Here is a 22318-nt window from a genome sequence, read left to right as displayed (position 1 = left end):
ATTCAGCATACATGCCTGTCAACCGGGCTCTCACCCAGCGACTGTTTTCCTTCTTTAATCTAAAAAAACTTTTCTAGGTTTTAAAATGCTTTTAATCCAAAGAAATTCAGTTTGTTATGCAAATCCTATCATAATTTCCCTCCCATAATTATGAAATCAGGATTTCATAAGAAAATATAATTTTAAATCTAAAGATTATGTTTATGATATGATTGCAGACCAGCTAACTGCCTGCTAGATAGCTGTCCTTAAGCAGAGGGTTGTTAATTTCTATAACCTTCCCATATTTAGTGGATGAACTAAATAAATGAAGTTTGATGTCCTTCTGGGGACTTTTGCGAGCTTTCATGAATTAATCTATAAAAGATAAAAAATACACTTGTGATCTATTGTTTTGGGGTTTTTTCCCTGTTATATATAAAAAAGGCCCAAAGGTCCCTCTGTTTTCTACCTCTGTTTTTTTCTATGTAAGAAAAGCATGTCTTGTTTCCTTTATTTTTCTTCTTTTTTTTAAAAAATAATTTCCAGAGTGTATGCATAATTGATGATTTGGTGGAATTATCACAGGGGTATTATGAGAATAAAAGTTAAATAAATGTCCTGGGAAGAGATGTGTTTATTTTGATGGCTTAATAGTTTAAAACAAGCAAACAAAACCCCTGAGCTTTTGAACACCTGAATAAATATTTGGTAGAAAAGTTTTTGTTTGCCAGAATGTAACAGCTTGCTCACATAGATGGCTGAAGGAGCTTCAAGTCCATGTCTAAGACATCTAAAGAAACCACAGAATTAGACAAATGATATTTTAAATTAAAAGAATAAGTGGCAAAAAAAGGCCCAAACACCGCTTTCTCTCTCTCATTTTAAACAGTTTCCAGGTCTTTAGGAGTTAAAAAAGAAGTGGGCACAGAACTGGAAAGGTCATCTTTTATGTATTTTACCATGGAAGTTAATGTTATATAAATTAGACTGATAAGCACAATATTATTTATGGTAGTAAATATTAATCAAGTATGTTGAACAACTCTTTTTGTATGAAATTAGCCAGGCTGCCACTGTTTGCTATAAGTGAAAGATCTCCTAAGTTGCACCTTTCTTCCCTGCACCAGTTGTACAAATAGGTGCCCGGTTTCTGTGCCACTGAACCTGCAGGAGGTCAGAAAACATCTTTTTTTGCTGCTGTTGATTAGTAATGACCCTGGCTTCAGGGAGTCATTCCATTGCTTTGTGCATGAGGGTTTTGTTCTTCATTTTATCAGCTCCTGATCGTGCCGCTGTGTCTTGCTCGATAAAAAGCTGACTTTGAGGAGGGGTCAGTGTTTGCTTGTGTGTGGTTGAGGGCGAGGGAGATGCGCAGGGCTGAGGTCAAAGGAAGGGGCAGGAAAGCTGCTAGGCAGAATCTGTCTGCAGTGCAGATCAGGGTGGTCCTCCCTGCCTGGGAAACAAGGTAAGTCGTGAAGTCACACTCTGTCCTTCAGTTCAAGACAGAAAAAAAGAGTCGAGACTGCTGCTTCTCTCTTAACTTTCTGTATCTTAATACTATGTATGTAAGTCTTCTGGGAAATGTTTTTCAGTTGCATCAACATAGCTAGCCAATTCAATTGATTGGATTCCCTGAGAAGCTTAAAAGAAGTATAAAAAATTAGATCTCTTTTTCTTAAACTTAATTGTGTATCTGAAAGCATTTCCCATTAGATGTTGTTTGGGATTATGAAGTATTCTAGTGGTGCTTTGTGATGGGCTGGTTTTGTGCGTGATTTGTGTGTCTATACTCAGTGCTCTGCAGGATGAATGGCAACTGTTTTAACTGTGTATTGTAAGTCCTCTACTGCCTTTGAAGTAGCTCTTGGAGAGTATGGCAAAGCATTATCTTCCTGCTTGTGATTTTGTGCTTTTGGAGAAGCTTTTGGATCCGTGCTTGCTGTCCTCACTGAGGAACTGCAAGTTACACGGGTGCTGCCATGGGTAACTCACGTGTTGTTTCCATATTTGAGGAGGTTGCACAGCCTTAGTGCAGTGGGGTGCTCCTTCTTTGCACGGGCTGTTGGTTTCTGAATACCATAGGGAATGTGTGTCTTGGTGCTTCTCTGTGAGAGAGAGAGGGAGAGCAACCATGAGAAGACATTGAGAAGAATGCCAAATGCAAAGGGAGAATCCTGAGGCTTTGGAACCTCAGCTCTTCCCCACATTGTTGCTGCTTTCTTTTAAGAAATGGGTGAAGAGGTGATGCTTTTTTCTCTGCTGGTTTACTTTAAATTCCATCTTAAGTTCCAGGCAAGATTAGAAAGAGTTTTGATCTGGATTTGAGCAAACCGCTGTCACTAGAACTGCGGTTCTGATGGGCACTGACACTAAATTGGGCAAGACAGCCTTGCAAAGTTAATGTGAAAGGACAGCGATGCCTTCTCTGTGTGAAATTCATCATACCAGCATGCCTGTCTGTAAAATCTCTATTGCTAAGAGGAAAGGAAAATATTTGAAAAGGGAAATGGTTTCTGCAGCAAGCCCTGTGGTGTGTACCATGTTGCTGGGATGCTGGCAAGTACCTGGAAAGTCTGTCCTTGCTTATGCCATGCTGTCTTTCTAGGTACTCCAAGATAGGCAGGAATTCCAGCTCCCTCTTGTCAAGAAACACAGGAACAGCAGAAGAGTACTGTGGGTTTAGTTCAGTTGGTCCTTCTTGGCCTTAAGGGACATCATCATCTTGGGTCTGGAATGATCACTAATGTGTATTTTCCATTGAGTACAGTGCTGTCCATTTTCTCTGAGGGAAAATGCCTTCACCTGTTTTTAGCTCTTGCTGCAAGGAACCTCAGTATTCTGCATGGAAATTAAATTTTGTTCTTTCCTTTTCTGAGCCAACTCAGGGCAACGAAAGCCCTGTCCTTATACCTTGACAGAGTTCACGTTCTGGTCTTTTTCGCTGATTTTTTAGTGCAAGTTCAGATGAGGCTGTGTGAGGCTCCCATGAAAGGCCTGCATGGAGTGTAGGGGGGCTGAGTTGCAATAATTTCATCCCCATACCAGTGCTGCTGTAATTGTAATTGCAATATATAATTAAGGTAATCTGGAGCTGTGTTACTCACGTGTGCCATTTTTTCATTAGAAATGCATGATTGTATTTAAATTCTCAGGTGACATAATCCAATATAGCCACTGAAGCCTGTAACAGAGGCAGAAATGTCAATGTAATCATAAAGACCTTTACACTTGGTTCACTGAACCTGACATCATTTCACTCCAACTTTTCTTTCAATCTAATCAGGCTGTACTAGAATTCTAAATTCAGCATTTTGTTTATATATTGTCATGGTTTCTGTCTGGAACATTAGACACTGGTCTTTTTATTTCCCCTCCTGAGCAGCATGATGGTAATCAGTAAAGAGCAGTAAAATCAGCAGCAGTAACAGACTGTTGAGTGATTGAGGAAAGCATCTACAAAAATTCTGTGACTGGCCTATGAGGGTATCTCTACAGCTGACCCCCCCTGCAACCCGCCCCAGCAGTATCTGAGCAATGTGGGTGGTCTCAGAATTCTTTGTGGTCTTCCTCTTCTTTCACTAGTAAGGTCTGAACCAGAACTGTTCATCTGAGCATCCTTTAAGATTGCGTATATGTAGTATTTTAAAGCTGAGATAAAAATTGGATGGCTCAGATGGTCACATTTAAATTAGTTTATTAGTTATTGATGTTTTTCAGGCATTAAAAATGATATATTAAGTATTTCAGATGATTAAATACAGTTGTCTTCTCCTTTCCAACCTCCCTCTTAACCTACTTGGAAAAGGAAAAATGAATTATTTTTGTGACAGTACTGAGGTATCTCAGTGCAGGATTATTATTTCTCTGGAAAGCAACAGAAGAAATTTTCAGAGGAAAGCATCAAAATGTAATTTCTAAAAGCTCTGAACCAGAGAAGAAAAAATGAAATATAATAGATTCAAAATGTATAATTTATGAGGTTATCTGAAAAACAAAGCAAAACCTTATGATTAAAACAATTAAGTTGAGAGAGCCAGCTCTCCTGATTTCTGAATGTTTAGCTGTAGTCCTGGTTTCAAGGTGGTCACTTCTAAGATAGCCAAATACTGAAATCTGAAGCCCAGAATCACTCACAGAAATCTTACTTCAGAGTTCATTGTTGTAGCTCTTGTAAGTCTTAAGGAGCTATAGTGCAGGTCCGAACAGCAGGTAGTGCTCCCCATGGCTGTGATGAGGTGCAAAAAGCATCCATTAAAGTTCTCCAATAATGGTAAAATGTGTGTTAGACCCAGGCTGGCTGGGACCTGTGATTGCAGTTTCTGTCTCTAAATGTCTGCATTAAATTTGTCCTTCAAACTATTACGGCTTGTTTTCTCAACCACTGACTTAAAGTCAAAATCTCCTGCTTCTGTAATTCTTTGCTGGTGGGAATGTTCTTGTGTGTGTTTGCAGCTATTCTGAAATTTTATCTAAAGTAATATTTAGCAACAATTTCTTGCTGGTTGTTGCTACTGACCTGGCTAAACTTAGGCATTCCATTTTTCCTAAATGCTTGTGTATCCTGGGTTAGCATATTACCACCTGCTTCTTTTTCTCTTTTGTCAATCTGATGTCTATTTCAGACAGGCTTTTCCCTCTCTTGGCCATTATTCTGATGCATCTGAGATGCAGATTCTCGATGATCAGATCCTGCTAACCGTTTGCATGCATGCAGGTACTGGGCTTGCACGGGAAATGTCCCCATGCTTCCTACCAGGTGCGTTCTGGCACACTGCAGCATGCGCTGTGTGTACTGCCACGTGTGTTTCAAAGGCGGCGGTCACAGGGAAAGCGTGTGGTCTGATGTTTTAGAGAAGGGAGCTCTGAATCAGTGTCTGGTTCTGATGCCAGCTCTGTCAGAGTCTGACTGCCACGGTGGGCAAATTCCTTCATTACCTCATGAACAAGCGCTGCTGTGACCTGCAGGTGATGCAGGCAGTGGCAGCACAGTGAGGCATCGCAGCCGCGTGCCGTTGTTCTGCCTGAGTAGTGTCTCCCCAGCGTGCCCGGGCTGCCTGGCACCCCTTGCTAACCCTCGTTCCTGTTGATGTTCACCCACCGCTTTACATCTTCGTTAATTCATGTATACATGGGAAGGAGTGCTATTTATCTCACCAGTTCCATCCCACACGTGTAACGAGTTGAAACGTGCTTTGGTAAATGTTTGTGGTGCACTGCGAAGTCTTCAGCTATGAGATGCTGCATGAGGAGGGAGATGTGTCCCGGGGAAGGGAGTCAGGGGTAGGGAACAGGCACTGCTGAGGGCTGCATTTCAAGTGGCTTTACAACATGTTCCGTTTGTTAATTCTGGTCCTTCACTTTCTATATAAATCCACGTGGTTCTAGCAGTTTCGTTAATCTTTATTTTCAGGCATTCAGAAAAGTGTGTGAAGTAGAACTAAAAGCCCAAAGCGTTATTTACAGTCTGTTGTTCTGTGTGCCTGATGATCAAACTTTTTTCTCGTTTCTCCCCTCTGCTCCCTGATAAAATGAGAGTTACTGTACATAGTGCACCAGGAAGCCATGAGGGTTAATGACTCATCCCACGGTGATCTGAACATTAGAGTTCTTGAAAAATTTTTTATCTATAAATACAGATTCTGCCTTTCTGATCTAAGCTGAAGGGTGGAAGCAGGTATTTTGAAAAGCATCCGTTCGCATCTAAGTCGGGCACTCCAAGAGCTGTATGAGACGTTTGTTACCAAGTTTATTGGAAAAGCAGCGGGAGGACTTCTGCTACCGGCTAAGTTGCTTGAAGAATAGAAAGGGCAAAGCTTGCACTGTTTTCAAATGAGCAAGGCCAAAATTCTTCCCACTGTGCTTGGACCTGCTATTGTTTGGTGAAATTGAAAATAGCCTCCGAACGTGTTTGTAGTGAAAGATAAATTTGTAGGAATTGTTGCATTTGATACTTTTCCTTTTTAAGTAGAAACAATATAAAGGGCTTAATTCAGCACAGAATAAATCTCAGTTTTGTTGCACTGATTGTATAAAACTAGGCTGCTCTGCTCTACATTTGCCTTTAAACTGTTTATATTACCCAAAATGTCATTCCAGTGGAGAGTTTGGCTTAGGACTGCACTGAAAGCCATTTTATTCCATGTATGGACCTGGTCTCCCAAGGCTATTTTAGTGAGTAGCTAAAAAATATTTTCTAGTGAACCATAATTTCATTTGTGTTTATGTGCATTGGCCAGTTTAGTGAGGGAGCTACGCTATTCTGCAATTCTGCTCTGCATTGTTTCAGGGAGAAGAGGAATTTTCAGGTGCAGGCTGGGATTGTGGTTTTTTAAATGCTTTATTTAAAACCACATCTTGAATTCACTGTGTTCTCTGTTTAGCTACTGAGGAATGAAAGCCTTCTATGCCTGGAAGAGGCTCTGTTAAAAAAATGACATCCTCTGTCGGTGTTAATCAACATTGCCTTTAACAGAACCAAGCCATTTTTAAACCTTTGCAGGTGCGGGTTCCAGCTTTCACATCTCAGCCTTCAGAAACTCAATCATTTAACTTGTTAGAACACAGTGATAGGCGAGTGAAGAAGGTCTGCAGGTTGAGCAGTGGAATCAAAAGTCTTTGTTTCAGCTATTATCCTTGGGACTACGTCGTGGCAGTCCCGCAGAAGCCTGATGTAAAGCTGTGATATAGAGCTGTGCTGCTCTGGGGACGGCGGCAGCTGGATGCTTGCTCGCAGGACAGCTTCCCTTAGGGTGGATCCTGAAAGGGTGGTAAGGATTTGACTGTATTTTTAATTTGGCATTACGCCATGCTAAAGAAATAATTTTGAGTCTTTTTATGTTTGAGACACTGTTTGGTGCCTGTTCAGAATACACCCTGGTAATAATGGATATAATGTGATGTTTTAACTTGGAGGAAATGTTATAAAAGTGGTATGTAGATATATGTGTAATAATGGATACAATCAGAAATGGTCATCTTTTATGATATTGAAGTACAGAACCTGTATCTTCTGCTGCTTACAGCAGCTGTCATTCTAATATGGCTGCCCAGTTTTCTCTATATGTATTCTAGAAAGTCCTTTATTCCTCTTCCAGGGGATTTATCTCTGGAATTAAAGGGAAAATTGCACCTCTGATAAGGCCATGCAGCCTTTTCTTTGAGACTACCTACTGCTGTCATCCATTGTTAAAATCACTTTAAGTGACCTGGAGCCAGGTTATCAAAGGTATTTGCTGAAGAGTCATTAGACTCTAAATGGGATTTCAGAATTGCTGAAGTAAATTAGAGTCCTAATTCACTCTGTAGTTCTGATTAGGAGGCTTCATGTGTCTCTAGGTGCCTAAAAACTTTTGTACAGCTGCCTGCTAGATACTGGGAACTGGCCTGAAAGGGTCCCTGAAGGCCACAAAACAGTAGTCAGAACACAATAGTTTTTGATAGATTTTTGAAATTAGTAGTATTCAGCTTATTGAAGAAGAGGTGAAAGGCTCTGAATTTGTTTTTGATCTTTGCCTTCGAAAGCAGAGTCATCAGCTTGAGTGAGCCCATATTTTAGGGCTGGGCTGGAGTGGATGTGGGGCTGATAGGATGCATATATAGCCTGTGCCAGTTCCAGCACCAGCTGGGCTACAGTCTGGAGCCATTTCATGCTTCTGTTGATATGAATAAAGGCTTACAAGAGACATTAGCAGCTGTCAGAGAAATCCATGGTAGATACTCACTGGCTTGAACCTCAGTGTCTCCTCAGAATATTGCCATTCCTTGTATTGGTTTCATTCAGCTTTGAGTTCTTGCAAAAGTAAGTTTGTCTTTCAAGCACGTGTTCAGTAGGCAGTCCTTTAGAACTTCTGTCTGTTTCTGAAGAAATTCCTAGAAAATGTTTTAAACTTATCCTTTAAACTTGGTACTTACCTTGGTCTTTCTCCTAGCAGAGAAGTGAGGAAAAAGTACAAAAGCTTCAGAAGCTGCAGGACTAGGCTCTGTAAATCCTGAACAGGTCTTAAAAAATGCATTTGTGCAGCAGTCTTATTTTTAGATATTTAGAGTTAATATGATTATTATCAATTCCATATGTCTCAGGGAATTGTGACTAAGTTCTTAACAGTCAGCTGAGAATATTCTTGCACGAGAGAGAAGTTTCCTTTCAAGCATGTGACTAAATTCAGCTAAACTGTAAGTTGATCCAGCTCATCTGTCCTTGACTTTGGTGTTATATTAGTTAAAACTCATACAGATTGTGTGGGTTGAGAATCCTATGATCTACCTGGGGTATCACTTTGGGTTATGTTCAAATGCCAGTGACAGGTATGCAACATGGACATTGTTTTCTCTCATCCATTGATGGTGTCAGGAGTCAGGCTTTTCTTGGGTTTTAGGTAAAGTGCTTATTGCAGTCTTGAACTAAACTGGCATAGTAGCCACAGCACCAAAGTTGGGCACATGTGGTGGGCAGTCTGAATAATGCCGTTTGTCTCAAGGCTGCTGAACAAGTTTGAGAGAGACTGATCTATCTCAGATTTGTGTGTGACCATTCAACACCGTTGTTTAAAGTAAGCAGTGAACTTCAAGGGGAGAATTTTGAGTGATCTGTCTAGGTCTTACATCTTATAGCATCACACTGTCACCATGTTTTTTCATTTGCTGTTATGGCTTTTTCAGAGATGAATGCAAAACTGTTCCTCAGAAACACTATTGAGAAATATTTTTCTTTATTTACTTTTAAATGTCAAATATTTGGTTTTCCTATTTCATTGCCAAATACACCTGGAATTTACTGGATACTGAACAACACTGTTATCATTAACAGTAGTAAAGGCAGAGAAGCCAGTGAAACCTTCCCTAACATGCAGCGTCACGTCACGCTGGAGCAGCTCTCAGTAATACAGTGTGGCTCTGTATACCCCTGAGCTAGACCACGTTGCAGAGCTTTGTCTGTTTGCTGCTTCCTCTGAGCTGATTGACAGTCTTTTAATCTGAAGCAGTGGAGGTTCATACTTTTGAGTTAGTGTTCCAGCTTTGCTATCTGTGTGAATGATGTTCCCAGCAAATTCTTGTACTGGGACAAAGGAGGATAATCAGTAGCAAAATACCAACAAAAAGTTGTTGATTAAGCACAGTGATTTTGAGAGAAGCATACCATGTCATAAGATTTAAGCCCCAAATTCCAAAGAACTATTTTGTCTCAAAAACTAACTTTGAAAAGTCAAGACAAATTCCCTTGTTCCTTTTACTGGGAATTTCACAGGTGCTGAAAGGCACGGGATTCTTAACAACAGTTAGGTTCCCAATACCTTGGGCCTGTCTGAATATCCTGAGTAGAAAAAGTCGGTAACCGTCTTCTGAGAACGTACCATATGGAGAGGACAAAACACCTGTTTTTGAGCAGTGGTTTGCAAAAAGCTGTAAGTACAGCTGGGAAAATATTACTGTACTCATAGTCATAATGGCATACTGCTTCATTTGGAAATGCTGAAACTCTGTAGTAAGCCGTTAAATGGAAATCCATTAATATACCCTTTAAAGTTTTCCACTGCAGGTTCTTGAATGCATCTGCCTCCTTTTTTGCTATAATAGGCAGTTTTTGTTTGCGCTGGCTTGCATACCAAGTACAGTTAGTTAATGAATATTTAATTGATATTAATGCAGAGACTCTTGTTACATAGGAAAATATATTATAAAAGACAAGCCTCAGACCCTTCCTCATGCTAGAAATGGAAGTTTGAACATTTATTCTAAGTCTACTTTTGGAACATCTGCTACTTTAAGTTATCTTTTAAATGGCTTGGTGTGGAAGCTCCATGTTTACTGGGTTTTTATTGTGGCTGTTGTGGGGAAAAATGATGCTAGATTGTTGAGCATGCTAAACGAGGAAGGATCAAATATAATGGAAAGAGTCGTGTTGTCTGATTTGTAGGCTGTAAGTCTCCGAGACAGTACATGTTACATATTTGCACAGTGTTCTTAGGTGTTGTGATAATACAGATAGTGCATAACTCATTCCAGCTTTCATCACTGTCTAGAGACATGTGGAAGTAGGAGAGGAACCAAGTGTTAAAGGCTTAGAAATGAACATGAGCAGAAGTTAAGATCGTGCAGTATCTGGAGCAAATACAGGTGGATGGAGGGTAAACAAACTCAAAACATTACAAGTATGGATGTGCATCTCTAATGCCTAAATCCTCAAATGATGTACCCTTTGAGACACAAGAAGGCTGTGCTGCCATTCAGTGAGACCTGGACAGGCTGGAGAGTTGGGCAAAGAGGAACCTAATAAAAAGGAACCCAATGAAGTTCAACAAAGGCCAGTGTAGGGTCCTGCCCCTGGGGAGGGACAGCCCCTGGCACCAGCACAGGCTGGAGCTGGCCTGCTGGGGGACAGCAAGTTGCCCGTGAGCCAGCAGTGGCCCTGTGGCCAAGGAGGCCAGTGGGACCCTGGGGGGCGTGAGGAAGAACATGGCCAGCAGGTGGAGGGAGGTGATCCTCCCCCTCTGCTCTGCCCTGCTGAGGCTGCCCCTGGAGTGCTGGGCCCATACTGGGCTCCCCAGTTCAAGAGAGACAGGGAGCTACTGGAAAGGGTCCAGTGCAGGCTGTGAAGATGATGAGGGACCGGAGCATCTCCCTGAGGAGGAAAGGCTGAGGGTGCTGGGCCTTTTAGCCTGGAGAAGAGAAGACTTAGGGGCTTAGGGGGGATCCTATTGATGCCTACAAATATCCCAGGAGCTGGTGTCAGGACGGGGCCAGACCCTTCCCGGTGGTGCCCAGGGACAGGACAAGGGGCAGCGGGTACCGACTGCAACACGGGAAGTTCCACCTGAACATGAGGAAGAACTTCCCGACTCTGGGGGTGACGGAGCGCTGGCCCAGGCTGCCCGGAGAGGCTGCGGGGTCTCCTTCTCTGGAGACATCCAAACCCGCCTGGACATGACTGTGCAGCCTGCTGGAGGAGAGCTGCTTCAGCAGGGCCTGGGCGACATGATCTCCACAGGTGCCCTCCCACCCTGCGTACCCTGTGATGCTGTGATTCTCTGTGCGACAAAAGGTTGTGCTGTGGTCTAACTAGTCTGGTTCACTGCTTAGCAGGTATCAGGTTGCCTGTGGTAAGGGATGTTGAATTAGTCCAGAGTCCTCACAAATAGGATATTCAATGCTTAGACAAACAAAGTGTTTTGGTAAATGACATTGCAGCATGAGAACAGAGTGATGCCTGTGTGTGTCTGCTGGGTCAGGTGATCTGTACAGTGTAACAATCTGTCCATTTGATAGCATGCTTCAAGTGTCCTAAATATTATGTTTATTTGTTTGGCAGGCATTGTGCTTTCCTATTGAGAGCCTGAATGTTTCATTGACAGTAGCAGTTCATCTGTAATAATCTACCTTGAGCAGGTTGGTGGTTTTTTTTCATTAAATATGAACTAAAATGATTTGTTAGGGAATCAGAATGAAAAGCCATTTAGATTTAAAACATTTAAAGCAAAACTGCTTTTCACACAAGTTCCTTTGCAGTGTCTTTCTCTTTTCAGTGCTTTTTGTAGCACTGTTCCCAGAGAGATGAACTCACTAACAAGAGACAGGGACTGTAAGATAACAGTCTAAAGCCTGATCAGATACCTCTGTGAGCTGTGGGAAATGTGCGTATCATGGAAAAAACAGCCTTTAAAAAAGAGCACCACCAACAAAAAAAAGCCCTATTGTTGTGAAGATTTGTGGATATTATTCTTTGTGTAGTGCCAAGAACAAGATCCAGACTCAGGAAGTGGTATTTAACTTTATTTGTTATCGTAGAGTTTAAAGTCCATGATCTCTTCTCTGTAGAGACAGAGTCAAAGAGGCTAATTTTCTCAGTAGCTCACAGACTTCTCCAGGACCTGTTTTCCCCAGGTCATTTAATTTAACTGCTCTTTGACTACTAAAAGCAAAATGATAAATGGTCTTTTACTGCAGCCTGGATGTCTGCAAAGGGTGGTAAGGATGAAAGGATGTTGTATATATTTCCATATGCCTACATTTGGTGGATGTGTGACCTCATAGTTAGGAAGAAAAACCTGAAGCTATGTTCTAACTGCCATACAAAACAAAGTTGAACACCCGCTTGCGTCGCTGGTTTGTCTGTCTGTCAGCCTTTTTGTTAGGTCTGTATAATTTATATGGATTTCCGTGGCATGGTGAAAGATTATGAGGACAAATTCAGATCTCCTGGTGGAGCTGTTCCGGCAGGTGACCTCCCAAGTTCTTGCACCTGATTCCACAGATCTGAAGAGGCAGGCAAGTTTAATTAGGTGAAGTGTTCTGTCATCCTGCCTTGTGAAGAGCACTACCTGGATGCATTTTGGGTTCCCATTGTTAATTTGAGTCTCAGCTAAAGTTAACATTGCCAGAATTTCTTCTCTGTGGGATGTCAGGAACTGTACCTGATAAGCAAGTCAAAGCATCAAAGGCAGTACATTTCTGCCCTCAGCACTCCATCTCAGCAGTTTGTGGCAAGGTTGCTTCCATTGTACACTGGGCTGAATATGTCTATAAGGGATTCTTTCTGCATATCAAGGTAACTAAGCCAAATTAGTGCTCATAAAGACACTGGGCTGGCATTTCAGCTAGAATAAATCTTCTAGTGCAGTGTTTGAGGAAGTTCCTATGAAAATGCAGGTTTCTCCTTCCTTGATGTAGGTATAGATTCATCAGGCTGGTTTGTACCTCAGCTGGTTGTCTTTTATGTATGGTTCTTCCAGTTTCTGTGGAACCACTCATTCAGGTTTTGCTCAGTAACTGTCAGTGAGTAGTGTTTTATGTTATGACTTTCAAGCAGCAAATAACTTTTAGCATGTAGCCCAAGAGGTTTTAGTATGTGGGCAGCTGTCACTCAATTGCAATTGAAGACAAGACAGTATTTTATTATTTGTATTATAGTAGTGCTGGTAGGACAGTTAGGACTACAGCCTCCATTTCTCAGTCTCTAAACAAAAGTAAATTTAGTTCTTGCCCCAAAAAGCTTAGAGTTCAACCAGATGATGTAGTACAAATACATTTTATCTGTGGTCAAATGAAAGTATCTTTTTTTTATCTGCCTAGCTGAAGAATTGTATAATGAAGTGTAAGCTTGAGAAAAAGTGGAAAGCAATTTTCACTTAGCGTAAAACAATACTGTGTAATTCTTCCTTATGACATTACTGAGTGGTTTCTTGCACTGTTAAACTGTAGTAATGGCTGCTGCTGAACCTCAGTTTGTCTGGTTTTGGCTCAGACCTCTTCCTGTTCATTTATTCTCACTTTAGTTGACATTTACATCCTGAATCTATCTGTCAACCATCAACAACAAAGTTGTTCTTCAAGTAAAATGTTGTTATCAGTTCAACAGTACTAACTCAGCAGTGGAATCTGGACATATTGTGGATTTGAAAAGAAAAAAAAGAAAAAACCCCAATCCATCCACCCCCCCCCACCCCCCCAACAACCATTTAGTTTGGAAGTCTTTCCTCGTCTTGTTATCTTGGTTCAATTTGCAGTGTATTTTGAATGTACATGTTACAGACTGCATGGGGCCACAGGACAGATAAAACCATGGGCTGAAATATCGCTGTGCTATTAGAATCAATTTTGTATGGCATTTTTCAGCGTCTCGTTATGGGAAGAGCATTTAATTCCAGTCATGCACCAGATCTGTTTGACTTATACATACCACAAAATATACATAAGTGAAACAAAATGGCTTCAGGCATCAGGGCTCTGGGAACTTTCTGAACAAGTGTAACATTCCAGACACTTGGCGCAACAGTATACACTGAAACAAACATTGTCAAGAGATACACAGGGGAGGTATTTTTTTTATATATTACGTTCATGCTGCAAATCACATTGACTTCAGCAGGTTTCTTGGCAAATCACCAAACCTCTGTGATGATTTAAATAAAGAGGAAAAATATTTTGTTAGAATGGCAGAACTGTGATGTCCTAAGGGGTCAGGAAAAGCATGTAAATGCTGTTTAATGTTGTGTTTTGTTGTACTGTTACAGTAGCTTCTTCATTGTCATTAAAATTTGGCTATATCTGTCTAGAAAAATGCTAAACATGTTTCTGTAGGGAATACATTGTCCTTCTAACACTGAAGAAACTTGTGTGGATGGGTTTTGTTTTTGTTTTTGTTTTTGTTTTTTGGGGTTTTTTTTTTTGTGGTTTTTTTTTTTTTTTTATGTCATAGCTGAATCAGTTGTGGTTTGCATCCTGTGAAAGGGCTGAAGCCTTTTTATTTGAAATATTGAACAGCAAATGCCTCTTTTATTCAGAGTGTCCCAAAGCAAAACATAGGAAGGTTCTAATTCTGATGGACTCCTGCAAAGACATAAAATAGCAGCTTAAAAACCCCAAAAACCCCCAAATTACCCAAATTTTACCCTAGTTTGGGTGAACCCCAAATATCACTCATCGGAGTGAACATTCTCAGTCAGTGCATGAAACCAAGAAATATTCTGTTCATCAGAGCTCTTCATGTCAAATCTATAAATGCTGTCAGGAACTTAGATAATGTTGATGCACATTAAAGCACATTACAGTTTGGTTCCAATGATTACAAGGTGTTGGAAGAATTCCAGTGCCATATTTTTAGCAAGTCACAAATTCTCTGAAATTGAAATGTGCTTCAGAGATAGCTCAGCTTTGACAAAATGCTGACAGGATCCTAACTGCCAAATACATTTCCTGTCTGGGTGCCTGTCTGCTTCCTTGGTTGTCCATTTGCTGGGATGCCTTGTCCCAGAGTCGCTGCCTTGGGGAGGTGCTGAGTGAAATGCTCTGGGCTGCAGGTTCTGGCTCCCAGGATCCAGAGCTTGCCCTCGACCAGTGCTCTGCACCCTTTTGCAAAGAATGGACGACGATTTGATATGCCTTCATTCTAAGGAAGAGGAAAAAAATAATTCAAGATGAAAAAATGCCCCACACTTAAGAATTGCCTTTTTGTGCACTGTTCTAGAGCGTGCGTCCTGTTGGCAAGTAGACGGACAACTTCAGTTGTCCTGTTGATTTAGATTTAAGTCACTGTCACTTTGCAGATTCAGCTATTATATTGCTGCAAGGTAGAAGATCAATGCTAGCCTAAAATTTTAGATTGGGGGTGGTGCTAGAAGCGTAAATGACTTGTCCAAGTTATTCAGACAGCTTCCTTCCAAGGAAGCTAGAGTCAAGCTCTTCAGCCTTCACCACAGGGTCACCCAGCTTCCCTTTGTGAAACAGAACCAGTGTGGTCTTTGGCACTGCAGCCTTCCCCTCTCTTGGCGCTGGTAGTCTCCGGGTATTTGAAGGTCTTGTCAGCTGTCATGGAATTGATCACGTTTCAAAATGGAACCACCTTCTTTGGCCTTTAAAGCTGGCTCCAGGTGCCCGTGTGGGTGTGATGATATGGTTTTGGGTGATGGTATGAACTGCAACTAAATTAGAAGCTCCGTTCCTGTGTTCTTCAGCTATAAAAATAGGGATCTTGTTATATGCTTTGGTTCAGGCACAAAATGCTCAAGAGGAGCACATGGGTGTCGTTGGGAAAGACTTCTATTTTCTTGGCTTTCAAACTAAAAAATGGTTAACTTAGATCACTTTTTTCTTTATTGTATTTCTTCTTTAGCTTTAACATAGTCTGGCAAAACCAGGAAACATCCACAGAAGTTGCAAGCCTTATCTACAGTAGTGTTTCCCTTCCCTAAGCTGCAGTAGTGCTCACAGCAATGATAGCTTCTGGTATTTTAATTGGTGCCTAGTGTCCTCTCGCTGTCAGCATGCCTGGATTATATGGTAGTCCCAGCTGGTGGCCATGGGCCACTAGGGTTAATAGGAATGCAGGCACAGCTGGGCTGGGTCAAATCCCTGCATGCTTTAGTTTGTGAAAATTTCCGATGGCCTCCAGTATGTGGTGGAAAGGATATAGCAGTTAAAAGGTATCTTTCATTATCATAGACTAATTAGGGCTGTCCTAGCTTCCTGAGGGAATACATAGTAATACCCGGTAGTTACAAAAGATTGAAACCAGGCTGGGGTTACTAAGCTGTGGAGGAGAAAATGTACTTGGTTTTGCTCCTCTGCCCTTTAGCTCCTTCCTATATCTTAATGTAATTAACCTGGATGAAAAACAAAGCTGGGAAAAAAAATGAAAAATATGTTCTCATTTCTTTGCAGCCTGTATGATCAGCCCCTAAAGGAGGCTAGAAGTGTTTTCTTTCTCACTGTGGAAGTGTGATTACATGGCAGCCTTGCTTTTTAAAATTTGGAGATATTTTTTCCTCCTTTTCTCCTTCATTTTTGTTTTGTTTCTCACTTGCATCACTGAGGCTGGTGCTATTTTGCCTGCAGCTCTGGAGTGAAAACAGGCTTTGTGTTCCTGAGCTTCTAATCGGAAGTGATGACAAGCCCTTGAACAGAGCACCGTTGCCCTTGTCCTCATGAAATATTTTATCCTTCCTGATATTATTGGACATGCAACTGTAATAAAGGCCAGTTTCTGCTACTGGGTATGTGTAGAAGTGGGTCCCTGTTATCTTCGTGCAGGAACACCTCACGGTGACATCTGTGGCTGTGCTGAACACAATTTCCTCTGTTTCATGGGAATAAGATGATGCTTGTGCATTATTAAAAGGGCCTAACAAGTTTCTTGGGGAGAGATCGTGAAGTGCAGTGTATAACAGTATTTATGTAATTAACTCCTTGGGATTTTAATGAAAAATACTGCTGTTTTGCTACCCTGATTTTAATTTTCTGGCAACCTCAGAGTAACAAGGAAACTGCAAATTGTACGAAGTTCTTAAGCTGTTGTCTCTGATAGGAGAAGTGGACAATATTGTTGTCTTGAAGTGATGATTACCTGGGATCTAATAATGATATTAGCATATAATCACAAGCATTCAGTGCTATCTCATCGAAGTATCATTCCAAGGATTAGGAATAGTAAGAAAGTTGCTTCCTGCCCTGAAGTTTTTATTTGAGAAGAGGTGAAGGAGATTCAGAAAACAAGCAGCAAGAGGTGAAACAAAATATGTGTGTTGCCTCAGACTTCCCACTACACCCCCTCCCATGTAGAGCTAGATCAGATTCCAGGTCAGCTACTAGGCACTCCGAATGCACTAGCTTTTTGAGCTTTCACTCTGTTCTCCTGCCTGGACCACCAGCTTTGTCTGAGCTGCCTGCAGCTGTGGCTGCAGTGCTATCCATATCCACTCCTGAGCTGGCAAAGTGAACAGTGTCCTATGCCTGATGGTTGCAGTAATGACTGAAGAGTACATGTACCTGCAGCTCCCTCCTCTTCGAGCTTCAGAAGTGTAATCTGCAGGAATGTTGTGCCTCCATGCTGATGGCATCCATCCTGAATGCCCTATCCCTTTGTGTGGGACATGATTTGTCCTGAAGGTAGTGCCCTTGACCTGACTTAGTTCAGCAGTATTGTAAAGCAACGGACCAAAGGTCCATCTGTCCTCCAAACCCAACCCCGCTGAAAGTATAAGTTTCTTTGGTGCCCGAAGACTAGCAAAATTGTCTTCATTCTGTACCGTCTCCCTGGTGCAGGACCTCCAGCCCTCTCCAGGGACCTGGACATGGTGTGTTGTCCTACTGTGCTGTTCTGATGACAGCAGGGTTTATGTATGGGGAACCTAACACAAGCTGTGACAGTCTGCTTGATAGTAGATAACAGCAGCTGTCTCCTCGGAGAGCCCTGGCACTTGGCTTCATTACAGAAGACAGTAAGGGAAGGTGAGGGGAAGAGCTAGTTGCTGGTGAACAGGAGGGTAGTCAGGGCCATCTGGAGATGGGGCAGTTGCAGTCAGGTAGAACATAAATTGTGAAAGTTTGTTTTGGTGGAGGATGGTATAAAGTCCTAAGCAGACTTGTTCGGGGCGTCTTTTCAGGTTTTATGTTCTGCCTTGTACACAGTGATTACTTTATCTTATACATTTTTTAAAATGCTCTGTGCAGCTCAGTCCAGGATGTTTTTCCTTCAGACCAAGTTTTCTGGGGAGGTTGCATGCTATATGGTGACACTGGGAAGCCTAATGCCTTTTTGGTCTCAAGAAAATTTCCGGGAGAGTTTCTCAAGCGAATGATTACTGTCTCTTGCCCTGTTCCTTCTCTAACAGACCAGAAATGTTCTGATGACCTCAAAGCTAATGCACTCGAGTGCCTCTGGATGGAGACAGTGACATTTTTGGCAATGTAGTTTTGGAACATTACTCTCCCTTTCATTTCCAGCATTTTTGGGGATGCTCCTTGCAAAAATCACGACCTTAGAAGCATCTGCTGGGAACTAGTCCTTCCAGGCACACTGGAGAGATGAATTTTGCTCTTCGTGCCATGGTACCCTCTGTGAAGTTGAAGGAGTTTCCTGTGTGTACATAAATGGAAGCATTTAATCTTCTGGCTAATTATGAACTTTAATCTGTATTGTCTTAATCAGACCACTGAAATTGTTTTATTTATTAAACTTATGATCTGTGGCTACCGTTATATGTCAGAAGGTCTAGGAACAAGTTTCACTGTGTCATTTCACACCTGAAACTTTCAAAAAAAGCCATTGACTTCAGAAGGTAGTCTCACTGTACTTGTTGGGGATCTGGTCTTCTGAGCCTATATATGCTCCAATTAATGCTGTTAATACCATAATAAGTTATCTTGGTTACTTCTAAAAATATTCTCTTCATTTTCCAGATGGTGCCCTGGATATGACGGGAACTTGCCCAGTCAATTTTGCCTTCTATAGGCTTATAACAACCTTTTATGAAAGGTTTTAAATCCTCTATTCCTATATTCATGTTCTGCTTTGGCCTTGTTTATTCATAACTGAATGCCTCTGATTATTTTAGCTGTCATGTGCTCAGTATTTGATGCTTTGCATAGCAGAACTGGAATAAACTGGCTGTGCTATGAGATGTTCAGTGTATACTTAAGACAATGACCATTTAGCTGTCTCATTTCCTTAGCGACATTTTAAAGATTAATCATAGAAACTGGTGCAAGTCAAGAAAAAGATAGTTGAAATAGAACAGAAATCTAAGTATTTTTCTTCACAGTGTTTTGCTTGGGCTCAATATTTTGGTAACTTTCTTGCACAATTCTCAACAACCCTGATTTGTTTGTGTGCCTGAAATGTGGATGAACAGTGATAGAGCAATTCTCAGATACACAAGGCTGAATTTGCTGAGCCCATTACTCAGTTTTCGGTAAGCCTGTGCTAAGCATTCAGGTGTTTAATACTGGTGGCAGAAGTGGGTGTGTTTCCCTTGGGGGCTGGAGGGATGGCCACAGCTGATAAATCCCAGACAGCCTACAAGTCCCTGCAGTACAGACTTCCAAGCAGCAAAAGTTACAGCCTCCTTCATCTCAGGGAGATGGCTCTTGGGTTCTGCATGTGAGAAAGAGCTCCTGGTTTTTGTAGTTTAGCAGCACGGGGGAGAGAGGGAAGGCTTTTAAACATCTAGGGGAAGTGTTTTGTTTTCGAGTACTCTTAAGTACAAGTGTATTCTTAAAAATCTTTGCCATTGGTGTTTGGTTTTTATCTGTTTTGGTTGTTATATTACCAGTTGCATGAGACTAATTCATTACTTTTTATATATTTTAAAATATATTTTATATTTTTCTATTAAAAATCAAGGCATGACCTCAATACCAACACATATTACCTGTGTAAAAACCCAAAAACCCCTGGAAAACACACCTCCCCCCCCCCCCCCAAATAAAACAACCACAAACCAAACAAAACCAACCAACCACAACCAAAAAAACTCCACAACCCACCACCAGTGTCACCAAAACCCCAACAACCCTGCCAAAAGCAACCTCCCCAGTCAACATTATCGCTTATATCAAAACAACATTATATAGTCTCTCTTCCCTTCCTTCTGAGAAACAGGTATAGGCACTGCTGCGGGATGCCTCTTAGTAAGTCGTAATTCACTTGTCCAGGTGGTTGAAATTTCACCGCAGGCGTGAACGCTGGGAACGGTTGCTGCTCTCTTTCCCTCTGAAATACCGTGTTGGTGTGGTGTGGTGGGGTTTGGTGTGATTTTTCTGACAGGCAGTCAGCCAGTCTCAACTGAGTAGCTCCGAGTGGAAGAATCATGAGATCAGCTAAACTTCAGGATGAGGATTTAGGCTGAGGTTTAACAGTGTATACTGTAGTTTGTTTAATTGCTTAGTAATGCAGCAAGGAAGGACTGGGGAAATTTATACCTTACCTGATGTGGATTTGACTGTATTTTGGGGAGAGACAGCATGTTGCATGCATGCTGGCTGCTTATAATTGGAACACTATGCATTTACACCCTGAGTGGAGGAGATGGCTGGGAGGACTCTCTGAAGCTCCGTGAGGCCCGGATTGCCCGTATGCAGCTTTAGAGAAATCCTTAGAAAAAGTTCCCTTGTCACTGCTTAGGCAAGCAGACCTTTGTCAGGCCGTTTCTCAACAGTTACGCCTCGGCTGCGTAACGGGCCCTGTGAGCAAGTAAGTACCAGATTTGACAACAGAAAAGGTGTTTTTAGTGCTTTCAGGCTCAAGCACAAACTCAAGCTCTCAGACATGGATTTCAGCTTCAGAAGATGTCAGTGATCAGTCATGGTTCCTAAATGAATGGGTTTTGTGTTCTGTGCTCTTGTAGCTTTTCAAGTATCCTCCATACCTCCTTGGTTCTGTATACATTTTTAGTTATTTTCTTGGACTTTCTCTTATTTCTTGGTCCATTATACATCAGCATGAAGAGAATATGGAAGTCTGCCACTCTGATAAGGTGTAATTTTCATCTTTAAGCACATAAACTCTTTCTACATGGTTATTCAATTATTTGCATTGTGATATAGCCTAGGCTTGTCTCAGTCATGAGTCAAAGTCTCCTAGGATTTTCACAAATGCTGCACTGTCCCTGGGAAAGACCTTAGACCTACTCAGACCTATCCTGCTTTTCACATAGAACTAGTATGAAATTACTATAAGGTACAGTTCATCAGTTTTGAAATCAGATCATGGTGCCAGTATCTGAGAGTCAGAGAAGGCATAAAGCGTGTCTACTTCACCACTTAGTTATTCAATATTGCAGCTGGAGATGGGGAGGCCATATGCAATGTACTGTCCCTGGGTGACACAAAAGATTTCATTTGGCTGGGGCCCCCTCAAGCTGTCACAGGTGTTCTTCTTTCATTTACAATAGCTCCCTTAAAATATAAATGACTGCATTTATTACATCAGCTTTTTTTCCTTCTTTGGAATACCCCAGCTAAAGTTACATTACACATAACAAATGTTCTTGCTCTCTTGAGAATTAGTTTAATTACTGATGTAGGTGGGTAAAGGATCTATCGTGTCTGAGATGTTAATTTTACCATGCTTTAATTAAGAGGTCAAGTGTGAAAGGCTGCGGAACACCTCCCACTTAAAGATGGTGAATAGAATGGTGGGGGGATAGAAGGCACTGATACGATGAGGTTTTTACTGTCTGTAGGAGTATCGACTTTCCTTCTGCATCTTGTAACAATGAGGCAGGCATCTGGAAATGCATGCCAACTTGTATTCGCTCATTGTGTTTTCTAACATTAATGGCTTTTTCCATCCAGATTCTTTAAAGTACCAAAACAACATGTCTGTCCTTCCAAAGGTGGTGGTCGCTTCTGGGTACCACTAATTGCCATTAGAAATGTCAGGACAGTGTCCTCTTGCGCAGTGCGTTTGGAGAAAGGGGCTGTGACTGTCCTATGCCCCATGCTCTGGCACAAGGGATGATGTGGGATGCGTGTTCACCAGAGGACAGCAGGTGCTACCATCTCCGAACACCCGGTTGTTTCCTCCTTATGTCTCACTGTGAGTGTGGGCAGATTCCTTTCAGCATTTAATTTTAAAGTCTTGTTTCTAGCTAACTCAAAAACCAAGGAAAAACTCGGACAACATCTGGGGGAGAAAAATGGACAGGCAGAAGGAAGGAGTGTCTCATAACAAGATTTGAGAAAACTAGACAGTGCAAACGCTTTGCAGTAGGGTGGCTGGGATGTCCCTGACTGAGCTTGTTATGTTTGCCCTGGCAGTTGGAGCAGCAGTGCCACAGATAAAACAGCAGATGTTCACTGGCCAGTGCTTGAAGGTTATCATGAGACTTTGCACTTTCAGAAAGACAAGTGACCCAAGTAAAGCAGTACTGTGCAGTATAGCTGTATGGAGGACAGCTGATGGGTTTTATTAACATCTTTTTCATCGCTTACTGTCTATGTGAATTGCTGATTCATTAAGATGTTCTTGTGATGTGTAATACAGAAACTTTCTTTCCAGAAACGTTTCTCCTTTATCTTGTATTTTCTGTTGCTGTTTTTTCTGTAGTGGTCACTTCTCTTGCTT

At 41.6% G+C, this 22318-nt stretch overlaps 1 protein-coding gene across 3 annotated transcripts in view; it reads left to right on the top strand.

Annotated features, from left to right (window-relative positions):
- SORBS1 (sorbin and SH3 domain containing 1) overlaps window positions 1–22318 on the top strand; it is a 173116-nt gene that overhangs the window by 14008 nt on the left and 136790 nt on the right. For all 3 annotated transcript variants that reach the window (XM_040607430.1, XM_040607431.1, XM_040607433.1), the window contains one exon: window positions 11288–11364. The gene's annotated coding sequence lies outside the window, so the exon portion shown is untranslated. The remainder of the gene's footprint in view (window positions 1–11287; window positions 11365–22318) is intronic.

This window comes from Falco naumanni, chromosome 9 (genome assembly GCF_017639655.2).
Source record: "Falco naumanni isolate bFalNau1 chromosome 9, bFalNau1.pat, whole genome shotgun sequence".
Lineage (NCBI taxonomy): Eukaryota > Metazoa > Chordata > Aves > Falconiformes > Falconidae > Falco > Falco naumanni.
This window is presented reverse-complemented; position numbering and strand designations above follow the sequence as displayed.